Source organism: Urocampus carinirostris, chromosome 2 (assembly GCF_059441175.1).
Source record: "Urocampus carinirostris isolate Australia breed hairy pipefish chromosome 2, RoL_Ucar_1.0, whole genome shotgun sequence".
NCBI lineage: Eukaryota > Metazoa > Chordata > Actinopteri > Syngnathiformes > Syngnathidae > Urocampus > Urocampus carinirostris.
Window position 1 is genome coordinate 23,158,883 of NC_142350.1, and position 14,583 is coordinate 23,173,465.

General features: G+C 41.6%; 1 pseudogene; it reads left to right on the forward strand.

The window, feature by feature from the left end:
• The first annotated feature begins 599 nt into the window (after positions 1 to 599).
• Positions 600 to 14,321, forward strand: LOC148371397 (hexokinase-1-like; annotated as a pseudogene).
• Positions 14,322 to 14,583: the final 262 nt, after the last annotated feature.

The following is a 14,583-nucleotide window of genomic DNA, read 5'->3' on the forward strand; positions in this document are numbered from 1 at the left end:
TAGAACAATAATCCCCCAAGTGTCCAGTGACCTGTTTCCAATCTCTTATTGTCATATGTTACTTCTGGGTGGCTGATTTGTATGCAAACCTGTAGATTTTCTCAACGCACACATTCATTAAGTCTCACCCGACATAGACAGGTTACTCATGCCACAGTTAGTTGGTTAGTGTTCCAACATAGCCTTCATTTTTTTCTTTCGGTTTTAGTGGAGTTAGGGTCGGTTGGTGTTGTAATGTTGCAGCAGTAATGAACAGTCAGCGCATGGAAGGCCTTCTCTGCTGGGCTAAAACATATCGGAATCATTAATTATAGTTTGTCCATGAATACTTCCAAATTGTCTTGCTTCCTTTTATTACTTCTCCCCTGGTTGTGCTGCTTTTATATATAAGCATTTAACCAATTACATTCTGGCAATCAGTTGCGGCTAGGCTAAGAAATTCATCTGGAGGCCCTCACAAGAAATCCTGAAGGTCGTGTACCGTAACATCAGTGTTCGATAACGCCGTCAGTTTAGCCAATCAGATTGCAAGTGGGTGAAAATTGGGCTCCTGGAAGGCGTAAGAAGATGTCAGCGATTCAACAAACCAGGATTGGCTAATGGGCGGTAATACACCAAAGTCCCTATGACAAAAGCTGTTAAACTTGAAGAGAACAAGCTGCACAACAAATTTATATTGTTGTGTTGATTCAATCGCATTTTTGTGAATCAACAACAGCTAAAGGAGGAGAAAAAAAGTATTTAGTCGCAGATTTACTGAGAGTGGAAATTGTAAGGGGCCTCAAGAAGGACATGCAACACAAGGCAAGCGCCAAAATGTTGCCCGCGTTTGTTCAAAGTACACTGGGCAGAACAGAAAATGGAGACATCCTGGCCCTGAACTTTAGGGGCACAAATTCCATGTGCTTTCGGTAAAGATTCGCAGTAGGAAGAAGTGGTCCGTGGAGATGCACTACGAAATTCACGCCATTCCCATAGACGAGGCTATGCAAGGAACAGGAGAGGAACTGCTTGACCATTGTGTAAGTCTCACACTTTCAGGACAACATGGGCATTAAGAGTGACAGTTTACCCCTGGGTTTCTCTTTCTCTTGGCATCAGACCAGCCTGGACGCTGGGATCCTAATGACTTTGACCAAAGGCTTCAAAGCTACTGACTGTGAGGGTGAAGACGTGGTGGAACTGTTGAGAGAAGCTATTAAAAGGAAAGCTGCATGTAGTTGCAATAATCAACGACCCTGTGTGCACCATAACCTGTAGATATGAGGAATCCAATTGCAAAGTGGGCCTGATGGCAGAGATGGGTGGCAATGCTTGCAACATGGAAGAGATGGGCACGTTTGGAGAAAATGGCTGCCTATATGACATCGTAACGCCTGGGCAGTGGACAAGAACTCGCTCAACGAAAGCAAACAGAGATACGAGAAGATGTGCAGTGGCGTGTACGTAGAAGAGATAGTCAGGCGGATTGTGATAGATCTAAAGAAAATGTGGATTCATTTTCCAGGGACAAAGAATGGCTTTTCAAGAATAGTCCGACATAATTAAGAAAGGTCGGACAGCTCGGAAACCAGCAAGCCTGTCACAACTGAGGAAAGCGGGAACTTTCGGGGAGTATACGATTCGACTTTGGGACAGTGTTATACTTTGAGGCAGACAGGATTACACCAAAGTTAATCATCTCATGGTACCAGGTAAAAATTGGTGTGACTTTGGGGGTTATTTCTTTCAATTTACAATAACCCCCTGTTGCCTAAAGTTCTATCGACGGTAAAGATTAAGCCAACCACGTTTTTTAATCGAATGGTGCCAGCTAAAATCTCAATTAATATCTTTCTTTGTTTTATTTTGTTATCATTGTTGTTTGCGTTCTATTCATGTTTTCTTAGTAAATTATTAGTAAAGAAAGTTGTTTGAATAAGAGTCTGTGGCTTGCTTGAAGTATGTTGAAATATCAAAAAGATAAAAAAAAAAAAAAATCACTTTTGCTTGTGTAGCCAATCCTTCAGATGAACTAAAAAGGTTTTTCCTGATATATTCATCTAAAAAGGTATGTGGTCCTTCCAAAAGGCGGCTCATGTAAAGGAATAAACTCGGCTCTTTAATTAAATTGGTCAATCGATTATTTGTAATAATTTACCGACCACCCAAATTTCGCTACAAAGTACACAATGAAAGCGCTGGATGTGAAAACAAAGGAAACTATGCGGAGCTTCTTTCTCACTGAGAGAAACACAGATTTACATTCCCACCCGTCCAAGTTAGGAAAGAAGGATGGATTTTGTGTACATTTAAAAAGGATTTTTGGTTATTAAAAAGGGCCTATAAAAAACTGCATGTGGCTCGTGGGCCATAGTTTGCCCACACCAGATTTAGGAGTGCCGAAACCTGGCACTCCGAAATTGTGGTTTTCGAACAAATTCAGGAAAAACACCAAAGTCTTTAACATTGCCTTTACTGTACCTCCACTTACAAATGTCCAATTTCGTTGTCACAGCATATCCCATGTTGTAACAATGACAATAAAGACATATTCTATTCTATTCTATTCTATTCTATTCTATTCTAATTGTTTCCCTCGAGTAGCTTTATAACCTAAAACCTTTGTATGTAGAATCCTCTTTTGAATGTAAATTCTGTAATCCGTTCCAAGCCTGGCAGAGGTATGATATTTTTTTTTAATATTGCATAAAAGAGTCTCAGAACATAAATCAAATAAATATTAAAACTAGATTACCAACAATAAATATACAACGAGACGCACACTGTAAAAAAACTAAGAATAAAGGAGATCTTAGATGTATTAATTTACTTTTTAACTGGCTTCTTTGTTTACTGGTCCTCAGCAGTGATTTTTGCGTGGCGTTTTTTTTGAAAAACTGATCCAATGACCTCTGCTTTTGCCATCTTTTGCCAATAAGAAATCAGTAAGGCAGGCCTCATTATAGAGAGCGAATGCCTGACTTGTCAACACTTTCCTTGCTTTTCACAAATTCCAAGACTTTAGGGAATTTTTCCAAAAGGTCTTTAATTTGGGCTGATGGAATGACGGCTCTTCATAGTCGTTCCATGCAGTAGACCGTTTACAGAGCAGTAAGGCATGCCAGGATTCACGCATACGCACCGAGGTGCCAGGTAGAACTCTGGTAGCACTGAATGGCAGCGCGTACTGTATTGTACTTTTGACTTTGTATCCTGAAATGCCTGTGTTACTAGAGGAAATATTCTCCTGTTCAGGTACTTGGTAACCCGAAACTTTTGTATGTAGAGACATTTGTAAGTAGTGGTACCACTGAACAATTTTCCTTCTGAATGGCCGCCCGGCCTCAGCCCTACTTTTCTTTCCCCGCCCGATGTTTCCATTACAGGAATAAAAGCATGACGGCTAATCCATTTATTGGTCCCTTGGACCAAACACACACAAATTTACGCACTGTACACGAACTAGCTCTTTCCCAATACACACTCATAAATACACACTGACGCTAATCTCCCAGGACAATTTCCTACTGGTCCTTCCTACGGATTGAAGATACGACGGAATTGAAGTGTTAGCGCGTTTGCTCCGGTGTTAAGACGTTCCGAGATATAATTGCGATGTCTTCACCCTCGCCTTGTTTTTATTTTAATCGTTTCTCAATTGAAAAGTCGTCTATGTTCCGTTTTGTCATGAAGGTCTGGCGATTTAGGTGAAGGTGTTTCTGAAGTGAGGTGGTTAGCAGGTTCGCCTCACACGCAAAAAGTCCCTGGTTGGAGACGCAGTGGAAATATACGTTGGCCTGGAGATGGATGGGTGCCACCAGGCTGAACTTGCCCAAGTCACAACACAGGAAATTGAGCCCCTACCACCCGTCTGCTTAAGGGATCCAACCAACCAACCAACCAGGGCGTGACCAGTAGAGATCATATTCCATGATGTTAACAAAGCTTTGATTTTATTTCAGATATCACATCGGGGGTGGGAAAACTACGGCCCGGGGGGCCTTATGGGTCCCGGCAGGCTTTATTATCCGGTTGGCCAAATAAAAAAGGTTGAAATATAATGACAATATGTGACACAGAGGTTTAAGATTTAATTGGACTCAGTGATTTGGAGGGAGCTGATATCTTAGTAGGGAAGCTCTTTACGCTAAAGTTTTCTTAATAACTTTCAGTATGATACATTGTTATTTACATCCATGTTTAAGATAAAGACATACATGTAATGTCAGTATACTGTGTGAGCTCAGGAGGTAGAGCGCTCGTCTTGGGACCAAAGAAGTAGCAGGTTAGATTCCTGCCTCCTGGCCTTATTTTTTTCTCTCTCTCTTTTGTCTTTCTGTCTCTCTCTGTCTCTCTCTCTCACTCTCTCTCATACTCTCTATCATTCTCTCTATAGCTCTCTCTTACTCTCTATCATTCTTTCTCTTTATTACTCTCTGGTACACTCGATTACTCTCTCTCTCTCTCTCTCTCTCTCTCTCTCTATTACTATCTGGTACTCTCTCGATTACTCTCTGGTACTCTCGATTACTCTCTGGTACACTCGATTACTCTCTCTATTACTCTCTGGTACTCTCTCCCTCTATAACACATTATGGTACTCTCGATAATCTCTCCCTCTCGATTACTCTCTGGTACTCTCGATTACTCTCTCTCTCCCTAGTACTCTCTCCCTCTCCATTATTCTCTCTGGTACTCTTGATTACTCTCTTTCTCTCTAGTACTCTCTCCCTCTTGATTATTCTCTCTAGAACTCGTGATTACTCTCTCTGGTTCTCTGTCTGTCGCTGTCTCTGGTTCTTTCTCTCTCTCTCTCTCTCTCTCTCTCTCTCTCTCTCTCTCTCTCTCTTTTTTTTTCAAGAAACATGTTTGCAAAATGTCTAATATGATGCCGATTATTGCAAGCATGCTGCTTCGAACTGAGAATCCTTCAAAAATCCCTCAAGCGAGTGCACACGCTCACTTTGGGCAAATGTTAATGATTTACTCATTCCCAGCGTTTAAATCTCAGGGCACTCCAATTCCTCAAGCTTGCAAAAGGGGAGAGAGAAAAAGAGGGAGAGAATTAAAGGTGACAATACACGAAAGGGGACGAGGGGGAATTCAAAATGGAGGGGGAAAAACACAGCACTTAAAAATAATAACTGCGTCATGTTCCATTTGCTTTGTGTTTTTTCTTCTTCTTCCTCTATCGAGCTGTTGAATTGGGAAAAGAGAAGGATGTAGACAGAGGTGACAAAGAAGAAAAAGGGCTGAAGAAATAAATTGTTAACATTTAGTTCAGGGGTCAGGGACCTTTTTGACTCAATGAGCCAGAAGAGCCAATATATATATATTTTTTTTTTAAAAAGAGCCACACCATATATTTCAAAACAGAATTCAGCAATACTGCCCTCCAGAAAAAAACAAATGTTTCTGCACTGTATGACATTAGATGATTTAATAAAATATATGAAATAAATCCCTCCTTCCCTCATTTAGACTTTTTTTTCGTAAATCATGGATTCAAACTAAGGTCATCATACGATTCATTTAGTTGTTATAAATGCATATCATATTATTCCTCATTGAGCAACGCCGGGTCATTTTGCTTATCGAATAATAAAGCTTTGACGTCTAGGGCAGTGGTTCTCAACCTCTCTGACTCTAAGACCCACCAATCCACCCTAATGACAAACTGCAACCAAAATGTTTGATCAAATAAAAGGATTGTGCAGTTTGAAGCAGAATTCAGAAAACACCCAAAATGACCAGCAAAGCAAGTTCAAGTAAAAATCTTCGACCTACCCACGTCCAACATCTCAAACTTAAATAACAGGCCCATCTCCCGAATGGTAAACACAATAGTCCAGGATATCAGTCACCCTCTACACCGATACTTTATCCTGCAAACATCAGGGCGCAGATACGGGACAATGAGATTTAGGAGGGCCCGCTTCAGGAAAAGCCTGATCCCCGCTGCCATTACCTTTCTAAAAAACAGGCTTTGTTGAGCCACCCAATCAGTCTGCCCTCATTGTCCCACTGTCATATATGTTTTGTCATTCTTTGTTTTTTTGTGATGTAATGCCTGTTGTTTTCCTCTGGTACAGTTGATGGAAATGAATGGACCAAAAAATCAAATCTAATCTAAGTATATATTCGCAAATAAGCTTTAAAATAGCTACATATCAAAACAATTTTGTAACCAAAAAATAAAACATTTACCAAACATTGATAATTATTTGATTATGTAGATAAAATATACTGGTAGAGAACTAAAAATATAACATTTTTATACAACTTAATCTACCTTCCAGCAGAGCTTCATTGGTAGAGCCCTGTACACCATTTTGGTATTTCGTAATCATATCCTTCTTCGACGCAATTGTTGTCACTGTTTTCCACTTTTACACTCCCCTTATCATTTACTCTCTTGAAAAAAGAAACAAAACTAACAAAATCACAATAAAACAAGATGTTGTCCCTCCCAAACACCATCAGTGACTGAATAAGGGTATTATCGCCATCTGCTGTAATGGAGTGTAATTTTTTTCTTCTTAGTAATATTTTGCCAAGGCAAAGGCCTGCCACCCACTTCAAACAGTTTCCACTTTTGGGTCCCGATCCACTAGTTGAGAAACACTGGTTTATGGCACTGAACCAAATTATATCGTTTCCTCGCCTCAGGGGAAAAAAACATGATTTGATTGTATGCAGCAGGAAGCAGCAAACCTAACGTGACCTTACGAAACGAGCAATGTTAGTGCAACGTTTTGTCCCCGGCATGTAAATCAAACCTTTAATCAGATCTTTTTGGGCTTAATTAATCAAGGAAAGTAATGAATACGACGTCCTGTTGTGATCAAAACATGCACTACAAGTGTGGTTTTTTTTCTCCAGTTCTTCTTTTTGTGTGTACGTGTGCGTGCAACAAGCCAGTCCAGGTGGCCAGATAATGAAAACATGTTTCTCATACTTGATTTTACACAGAAAATGAAACGCCAACATCTGGCCCTACAAAATGTGCGTGCTGTAATTTAGATTCGTGCGTGTCATTAATTTCTCCCCCCGTTCTCTCCGGAACGTCGTCATCATCCTCGTCGCGAAACGAGATATTTTCAATCAAAGTCCGTTAAAGCTGAATGTCGGAAATTAATGATGTTGTCGAGTGCTATAACTTTCCGTGGAGAAAACAAAAAGGAACGAAAATCTGTTCTATGATTTACTCAATTGACTGTTTCTGTAGGTGCTGCTGTTTTGGTTAGCGACAGGTTTCCAACAAAGATGCAAATGGCATGAATATTTACAGCGCCTAGCAAAAGTATTGACACCCAGACTACCCCCCAAAAATACAGGGACAGAGGGAAAGAAATAACATATGGAACAAGGTGCTCTGGTCGGATAAGACCAAAATGGAACATTTTGGGCTGAATGCAAAGTGTTACGTTTGGTGTAAGAGTACCAATACACATCACCCTGAAAACGTAATCCTCCGCTGTCAAACATTGTGATGGCAGCATCATGATCTCAGGTTGTCTTTGCTTAAGCAGGGACAGGGAAGATTGTTAGCGGTTGGATTTCGGCACTCTCACAGTCGCGTCCTGGGTTCGATACCCATTGCTGCGGATGGCTCACCATTTAAGTTATCGATATTGTACGACTGATCAATCATTGCATCATATATGAAAAACATGTGACAAAAGACTAATTTTTTTGAAGGGGATGCCACTTATCGTGCGGTAAGTACAGTACTCAATTTACTGTTTCCGTTGATGCTGCTGTTTTGGTTGGCGACATGTCTCTAATACGGACACAAATGGCTGGAATATTCAGTTTAAAAGAAGTATTTTTATCAGCCTGATTTCCCTGTTACCCAGCCTTATCGCCATGACGACCTGACCCGTGGAAGGCTCTGTCAAAATTGGGTGTACTTACGTGTGTTTATGTAATATTTTCTAATCCTAGACCAATTATTTTCATCCCCAGACAGAAAGTAAGGACGTCTTCTCTACTTCTATTGCTTTTTGTCTTCCGGCGTCTTCACCTTCAGAGCATTTGCGACGTGAAGTTTTAAAAAGTTTTCTTTTGACCCGGAACATTTCAAAAAGGACAAACGAAAGCGGGATGATGTCCTTTGGATCTAATTAGCTCATTTTGTATCGTGGATTTTTTGTGTGATAAGTTGATTTTCTGCATCGTAATTATGCAATTATAAAATGTCAAGCGTATTAACTCATTGCAAAAACAAAAAATTACGCTTGCATTGTCAGATCCTTTTGTTCATTTTAGGGACATAATTATTTCTATTGAAGCTTATTGAATTAGTGTATTATTAATTCAAGGATTTGGATTGTTTTATTGGGAAAAATATGACATATAATTTATAAATATAATATAAAGCAAAATCTACAATGGGATGGTGTAAAACTAATAATTACAAAAAGTAAGAATGGTTTGACCTCAATCTTACAGAGCATTTTTGGAAAGATCTGAAAAATGCTGTGCACAAATGATCACTATAAAACCTTAAGGAGCCAAAGCTGTTTCGTACAGAAGAATGGGCAAATATTTCTGTTTCAACCTGTCAAGACGCACCCAAAAAGACTTGTGGCTAAGATCGTTGTACAAAGTTGTTTGGTCTATAACCTTACATCTCTGAAAAAAACACACAATAAGAGACAAGAGACATTAATATGGCTCATGAGGAGATGGGTGAGTTCAGGCCCGATTCTCATCTGCCCACACCTTCTCCAACGCCCCTTTTTATTCATAGAATTCTGGGGGAAGAAAGTTGGGGGAAGGAACTAAGGCACACTCCATTTGGTTACAGACGAACGACAAACAGAAGAATGCAGGTTTACTCCACAGGAAAATGGCTGATCGGTCACGTCCTCAAAGGGTTATAAAACTCTGTGAAGCAAGGAAAATACTACTAAACTGTAAGAGTCTCAGTTATCCTCAATATTTGTAGCGATTTACAATAATCCTATCAAAAGTATTACCTCAAAGGGTGCTTACTTTTTGCAACGCCTACTTTTCAATGTATATTTTATGAGCACAATATGAAATACATTTGGTTTCTTTTCATGATTGTGACTCAGATGTCATTGATTCTTAGAAAATATTTTGAGATTTATATCTCTACGTTTGAAGCCTGAAATATGGCAATGTGAAAAAAGTTCTCGGTATGCCCATACTTGTTCAAGGCGCTGTAGTTTGCATGTTCGTCGCCCACGGATTCCTTTTCAAAGCATCGACTCCTTGTTTGTGCTTCCCCTGTGGTGTTTCTCTTGGGTGCGCACTCACAAGCACACTTTTTGCCAGTTGGATGCCGAGAGCGTGCGGAGCTCAGTGGGAGTCGAGCTGATATACCTCTGGGGCTGACGCGCGTGCAAAATAAAAACAACACACGCACACACACACAAAAAATACAAGTAGTAGATTGTCACGCAAACACACACAAACATGAACTTTTGAACTGCAAACTCAAAGGCGCAAAAAACACTCGCAGCCTTTCTCAGACTCCTTGTCAGTCGCATTAAGTCGGATTTAAGCGGCAAACAGAGCTTTCAAAAGGCTCCAAATGAGGTTAAAGGCACTTTTAGTCCGAGTCAAGTTGTTACACGACCATGGAGATTTCAATCCCCTTTTCAGATAGGAGGAGGAAAACAAAGGTATTTAGTGTCATTACATTGGTCCACTCTATGACACTGATTTCTAACCAAAACAGCAGCACTAGCTGAAGTCAGTGGTGGGTTGCCAGGGCTTGAAAGGCCTTCTCTGCAAACTGGATTTTCTAGTGCTAATCATATTTTGTCCAGGAACACTTATCAAATACTTCCAAATCGTCCTTTCCTTGCCACTCCCCTGGTTACACTGTTTCCAGTTATGTGCTTTCATATTTAAGCAATTCACCAATCCCATTTCTACCGTTACTTGTTGCCAGGGTCAGAAATCTACCTCTTCTCAAAGTCCTGGAGCATAATTTTCCATAAAGCTTTTGGTGTCGCCAATGAGATTTTTAGTTAGGGAGTCAGGGCCTTCTAGCTGGCCTTCGGAAACGTTAACGCTTTACCAAACTATGAATGGCCAGGGGGCAGTGTCGAAGTATCACAACAATAAAGTAGAAGGCAAATACAGTATCCCCGTGTCCACTGCTTCTGTCAAACGGACATTTTCGAACTTAAATCGAGCAAAGACTTATGCTAAACATAGGACAGGCTCGCCTTACAGCATTATCTCCGATGGTGATCGAAAAGAACTTTTTGATAGAATTGAAACGCATGGATAATCTGTACGACAGAGTCATTGAAATCTTCCCTTGGAAAGGAAGAAAGATGAATTTTGTGCACAAATGAAAATAATTTTTGGTTAATAAAATGATTAATTCCCAAATAAGAGTATAAATCCATGAAGTTATCATTTAGTTTTTGTACGTGTGACAGTTGTAGTTGCAGTAAATGTTTTAGTTAATCTATTTTCTCCCTTTAATATTCGTAATATCCTTTTATGTATACAATTACTGTATATAGTTTCCCAGTTTCTATTTTTTGCACTGGCAACTGTGTGGACAGCAAAGTAAGAATTTAATTGTGCAGGGAAACGTGGTTCTTTACTGTGCATATGACAATAAACACTTTAAATTTGAATTCATAACATAAAATAGTTATTGAGAGTTGGATTGATAACACGATGAAGGCTTAGGTGTGAAATGGACGGCCTGCCGCTGGTTGAAGTAGACTACAAATACCCACACGGTAACCCCATTTATAGTATTGCTGGGACTGGGTTCCAAGATGAACCCGTGATAGGCAAAATCCATGAAGTAGAAACCTTGATTTTTTTTTTTTTTTACAATTACTATAAATTTAAATAATCTTTACTGCATTAAAATCAAAGAACAAAACTTTCTTACAGGCCCAAGCATTAACAAATGAAAGTACAGTACTTAACAACAGGCATACTGTCATGATTACTGATTCGGGGCACCTGCGTCTGCCCCGGTAGCTCCAACAGCCCTGGTCGCTGATTGGCTCCTTGCCACTTTTTAAACCCCCGGCTTCCCGTTACCGGCGTCCGATCGTTGCAAACCTTCAGCCTTTCGAACCTGACTCCCTGTTTTTGACTCCCGTACGTTTCCCGGCTTCGACCTGTTTCAGTTTGATCACGTCCCTGCTCCTGCGCCCCGGTAACCCGACCTGCTTTTCCCTCTTCGACACCGCTATCGCTCGCCAGAGAAGTGCCACTTCCGCGTCCCGAGCGACCTGCTCCCCACAATCAACGATCACTGGATCGTGGGTGCCAGCTTACGTCTCTTTTCAAATAAAACTAAGAAACTAACGCATTTGGGTTCCAGTCTCTGTTTCTGGTCCCTGACAGATACACAGCTGAGGTGGGACAATTATTAATTGTACTCAGCATGAATTTGCCCTTTACGAAAGAATGCCCCAAAAAAAGCCCCTTCTGAAAGAATGCCATTAAAAGGAGACACTTTGGAGACACAAATATCATTTGGAACAAGGCTTGCTGGTCAAATGAGACCAAAAAAAGAACTTCCTGGGCTGAATGCAAAGCTTTATGTTTGGCATAAGCGTGACACCGCACATCACTCTAGAAACTCAATCCACACTGTCAAACATGGAGGTGGCAGCATCATGCCCTGGGGTAGTTTTTCTTCAGCAGGTATTGAGAAGTCACTTGAGTTGATGGGAAGATGGATGGAGCCAAAAACAAGGCAAAGCTGGCAGACAATCTGTTGGACCTTCCAACAGGACAACAACCCTATCGTTATTAAAAATCTATAATGGAATGGTTTAAAACTAACAATATAAAGGTTTTAGAATGGCCAGACCTCAATCCATTGTGGAAAGTACGGAAAAATGCAGCGCGAAAACGATCACCATCAAAGGGAAGGTGAGCTGATTTGCAAGGAAGAACGGGCAACTATTTCTGTTTCAAGATGTGCAAAATTTTAACACATATACCCAGAAAGACTTTCTGTCAGAACCCGAACAGACGGGGTATCCAGACGCATAACGTTTTCACATCAAGCTTTTTGTTTTACGGAAACGGGGCAGTCATGCGCGGGGACACAGTAAGCCAGTGGCAGACGGGATCGAAACCGGACAGGACAAACAGGATCGATACCAGATGCAGGATACCCGAGCAGATACCGGACAGAACGGGACAGACGGGAACGATACAGGATGCACAAGCAAGATACCGGACAGGAGAGGAGAGACAGGATCGATACCAGATGCACGAGCAAGATACCGGATAGGACAGGACAGACAGGATCGATACCGAATACTGGATAGACGAGCAAGATACTGAACAGGACAGACAGGATCGATACCAGATACTGGATACACAAGCAAGATACCAGAGAGGACGGGACGGATGGGATCGATACCACATAGTGGATACACGAGCAAGATACTGGACAGGATGAGACAGATGGGGTTGATACCGGATACTGGGGACTGGAGCAAGATACCGGACAGGACGAGACAGGCGGGATCAATACTGGATACTGGATACACGAGCAGGATACCGGACAGAGTCAAAATGCTTGCCTTGCAAGTGCAAAGGTTCGTTGACGGAGTTAATGAGAGCACTGAGTTTAAATAGGAGGGGAGCCAATCAGGCAACGAGCAGCAGCTGACGCCAAATGAGCGGGCCCAGGTGAGGGCAATGGGCAATCATGACACTTACTTTCCATATCAGGTCCACGACAAAGTATTATTTCAAAGAGGGCAAACTATTTTTCAACTTTTTATTGGTTAGCACATTTGGATTCTATTCAGGATTGTTGTTGATTCTTAGAAAATATTTTGAGTTTTTCATCCATGAGTTTGAAGTCTGTAACATGGTGCTGTCAATAAGTTCTTGCGGGGCCAACACTTCTCCAAGGCACAGCATTCAAACCTTAATGCCATGACTCCTCTCGAGGACGACGACACCTGTCAATCAAAGCGGAGGCGGGTCCGATATTTCAAGCACCCTACATGTAATCGAAGTCAATGTGTTTGGGATTCAAGGTGATAGGTGACATCCACTTTTTGCTTTCAACAGGAAACAAAGGAAAACACACACTGACTCTCACCCACATGACTCTATTCCCCATATGGAGTGTCTCTTGAGACAAAAGCCAATGAGGGAGGCGTGCATGTGAGAGTGCCTGGTTTTTTTATGATGTCACTCTCTCGTATGTGTGTGCATGTGTGAGAGGCCAGTGCGCCAGTCTGGAAATAGGGGGCACATTAATCTTATTTGTCATAACCTGTCCCGCGAGACACTCGGACCCCCTCGTCTCCTGTTTTTTTAAACCCATTCTCTCACACACACACTTGCACCCTCCCGTGTGCTATCAGTATCTGCGACGAGCAGAGCAAGTGAAGCTAATTATATGTGAGAGCTAAGGAAGACAAAGAGCATTCTCGTGTGTGCATGTGTGAGTGTCCTTTGTTTGTAGCCTTATAGGAGGGGCGGGCAACTATTTGGAGTGGGGGGCTGCATTGGGTTCATAAATGAGGCTAAAGGGTGCCCATCTTGTAGAACTATTCAATTTTGTTTCATTTCTGAATGAAAATACTTGCAAACACCTACTTGTTATAGTTCGTTATATTGTTTTTAAATAGATTAGTTTGCAATCCCAATCGAAGTCAATTGCATTCTGTTCTTGAAGCATTTGGAGAATATGGAATTTTGGTTTCTTTTGAAAAGAAACACTCTCAAGTTTTTTTTCCCAACTAAAATAATCACTTCAAGTACTGCTCATTTTAAGTGATCTAAGTCACACCCGCCCAAACAGAGCGCCCTGCCTTATCAGTCGCCGCTGTCTGCAGAACGCAATGCACGATTCATTGATATCAATGACAATTGGGAAAAAATGAATTCAATTCAAAATATGCGAAAGAGTGAACGAGCAATAACTGAAGTGCAAAGCAGCGAGGGGTCTCTGTATTCAATATATATTTAACGTCAAATGATTTAGATATTTCTAGGACAGCAGAGAAGGCCTAGTGGGCCCTGATGGCCCGCCATGATGAATTCCGTTTTTGCACCCCCCCTTTTTCTCTAACTGCTCCTAAATAACGCCAAGTCCTGCGTGTGGTGTATACAAGCCAGCTCGGGGGTTAATTAGCCAAGAGTAAAGAGAACACATGTGGCCCTCTGATGTCCCCTCTGCAGCGCAGCTCATTTGGCCGACCACCCGCTCGCATGTTTCTCCGTTCCCGTGGTGTGTGTTGGGCGATCTGAGCCAGGTCGGGGGCAACCCGCAGTCGCCTTGTCCCAAAGGCGGCACCAGCACAGCTGCTGCAGGTGTGTGCGAGGACGGGAGCTCATTCAAATGAGGGGCTTGTTTGGCCCCTGCTTGCTCATGCAATATCATCACAGACATCAAACGCATCTCGTGCGTCCGTCTTTTGATTATCTTTCATCGTCAATGAAAGAGGCAGATGTCCTTCCATTTCAGGTCCACGGGTGTCTCTTGCCTGTTGATGTCCTTCCGTTTCAGGTCCAAGGGTGTCTCTTTTCTATTGATGTCTTTCCATTTCAGGTCCAAGAGTGTCTCTTGCCTGTTGATGTCCTTCCATCCGTCCATTTATCTGTCCA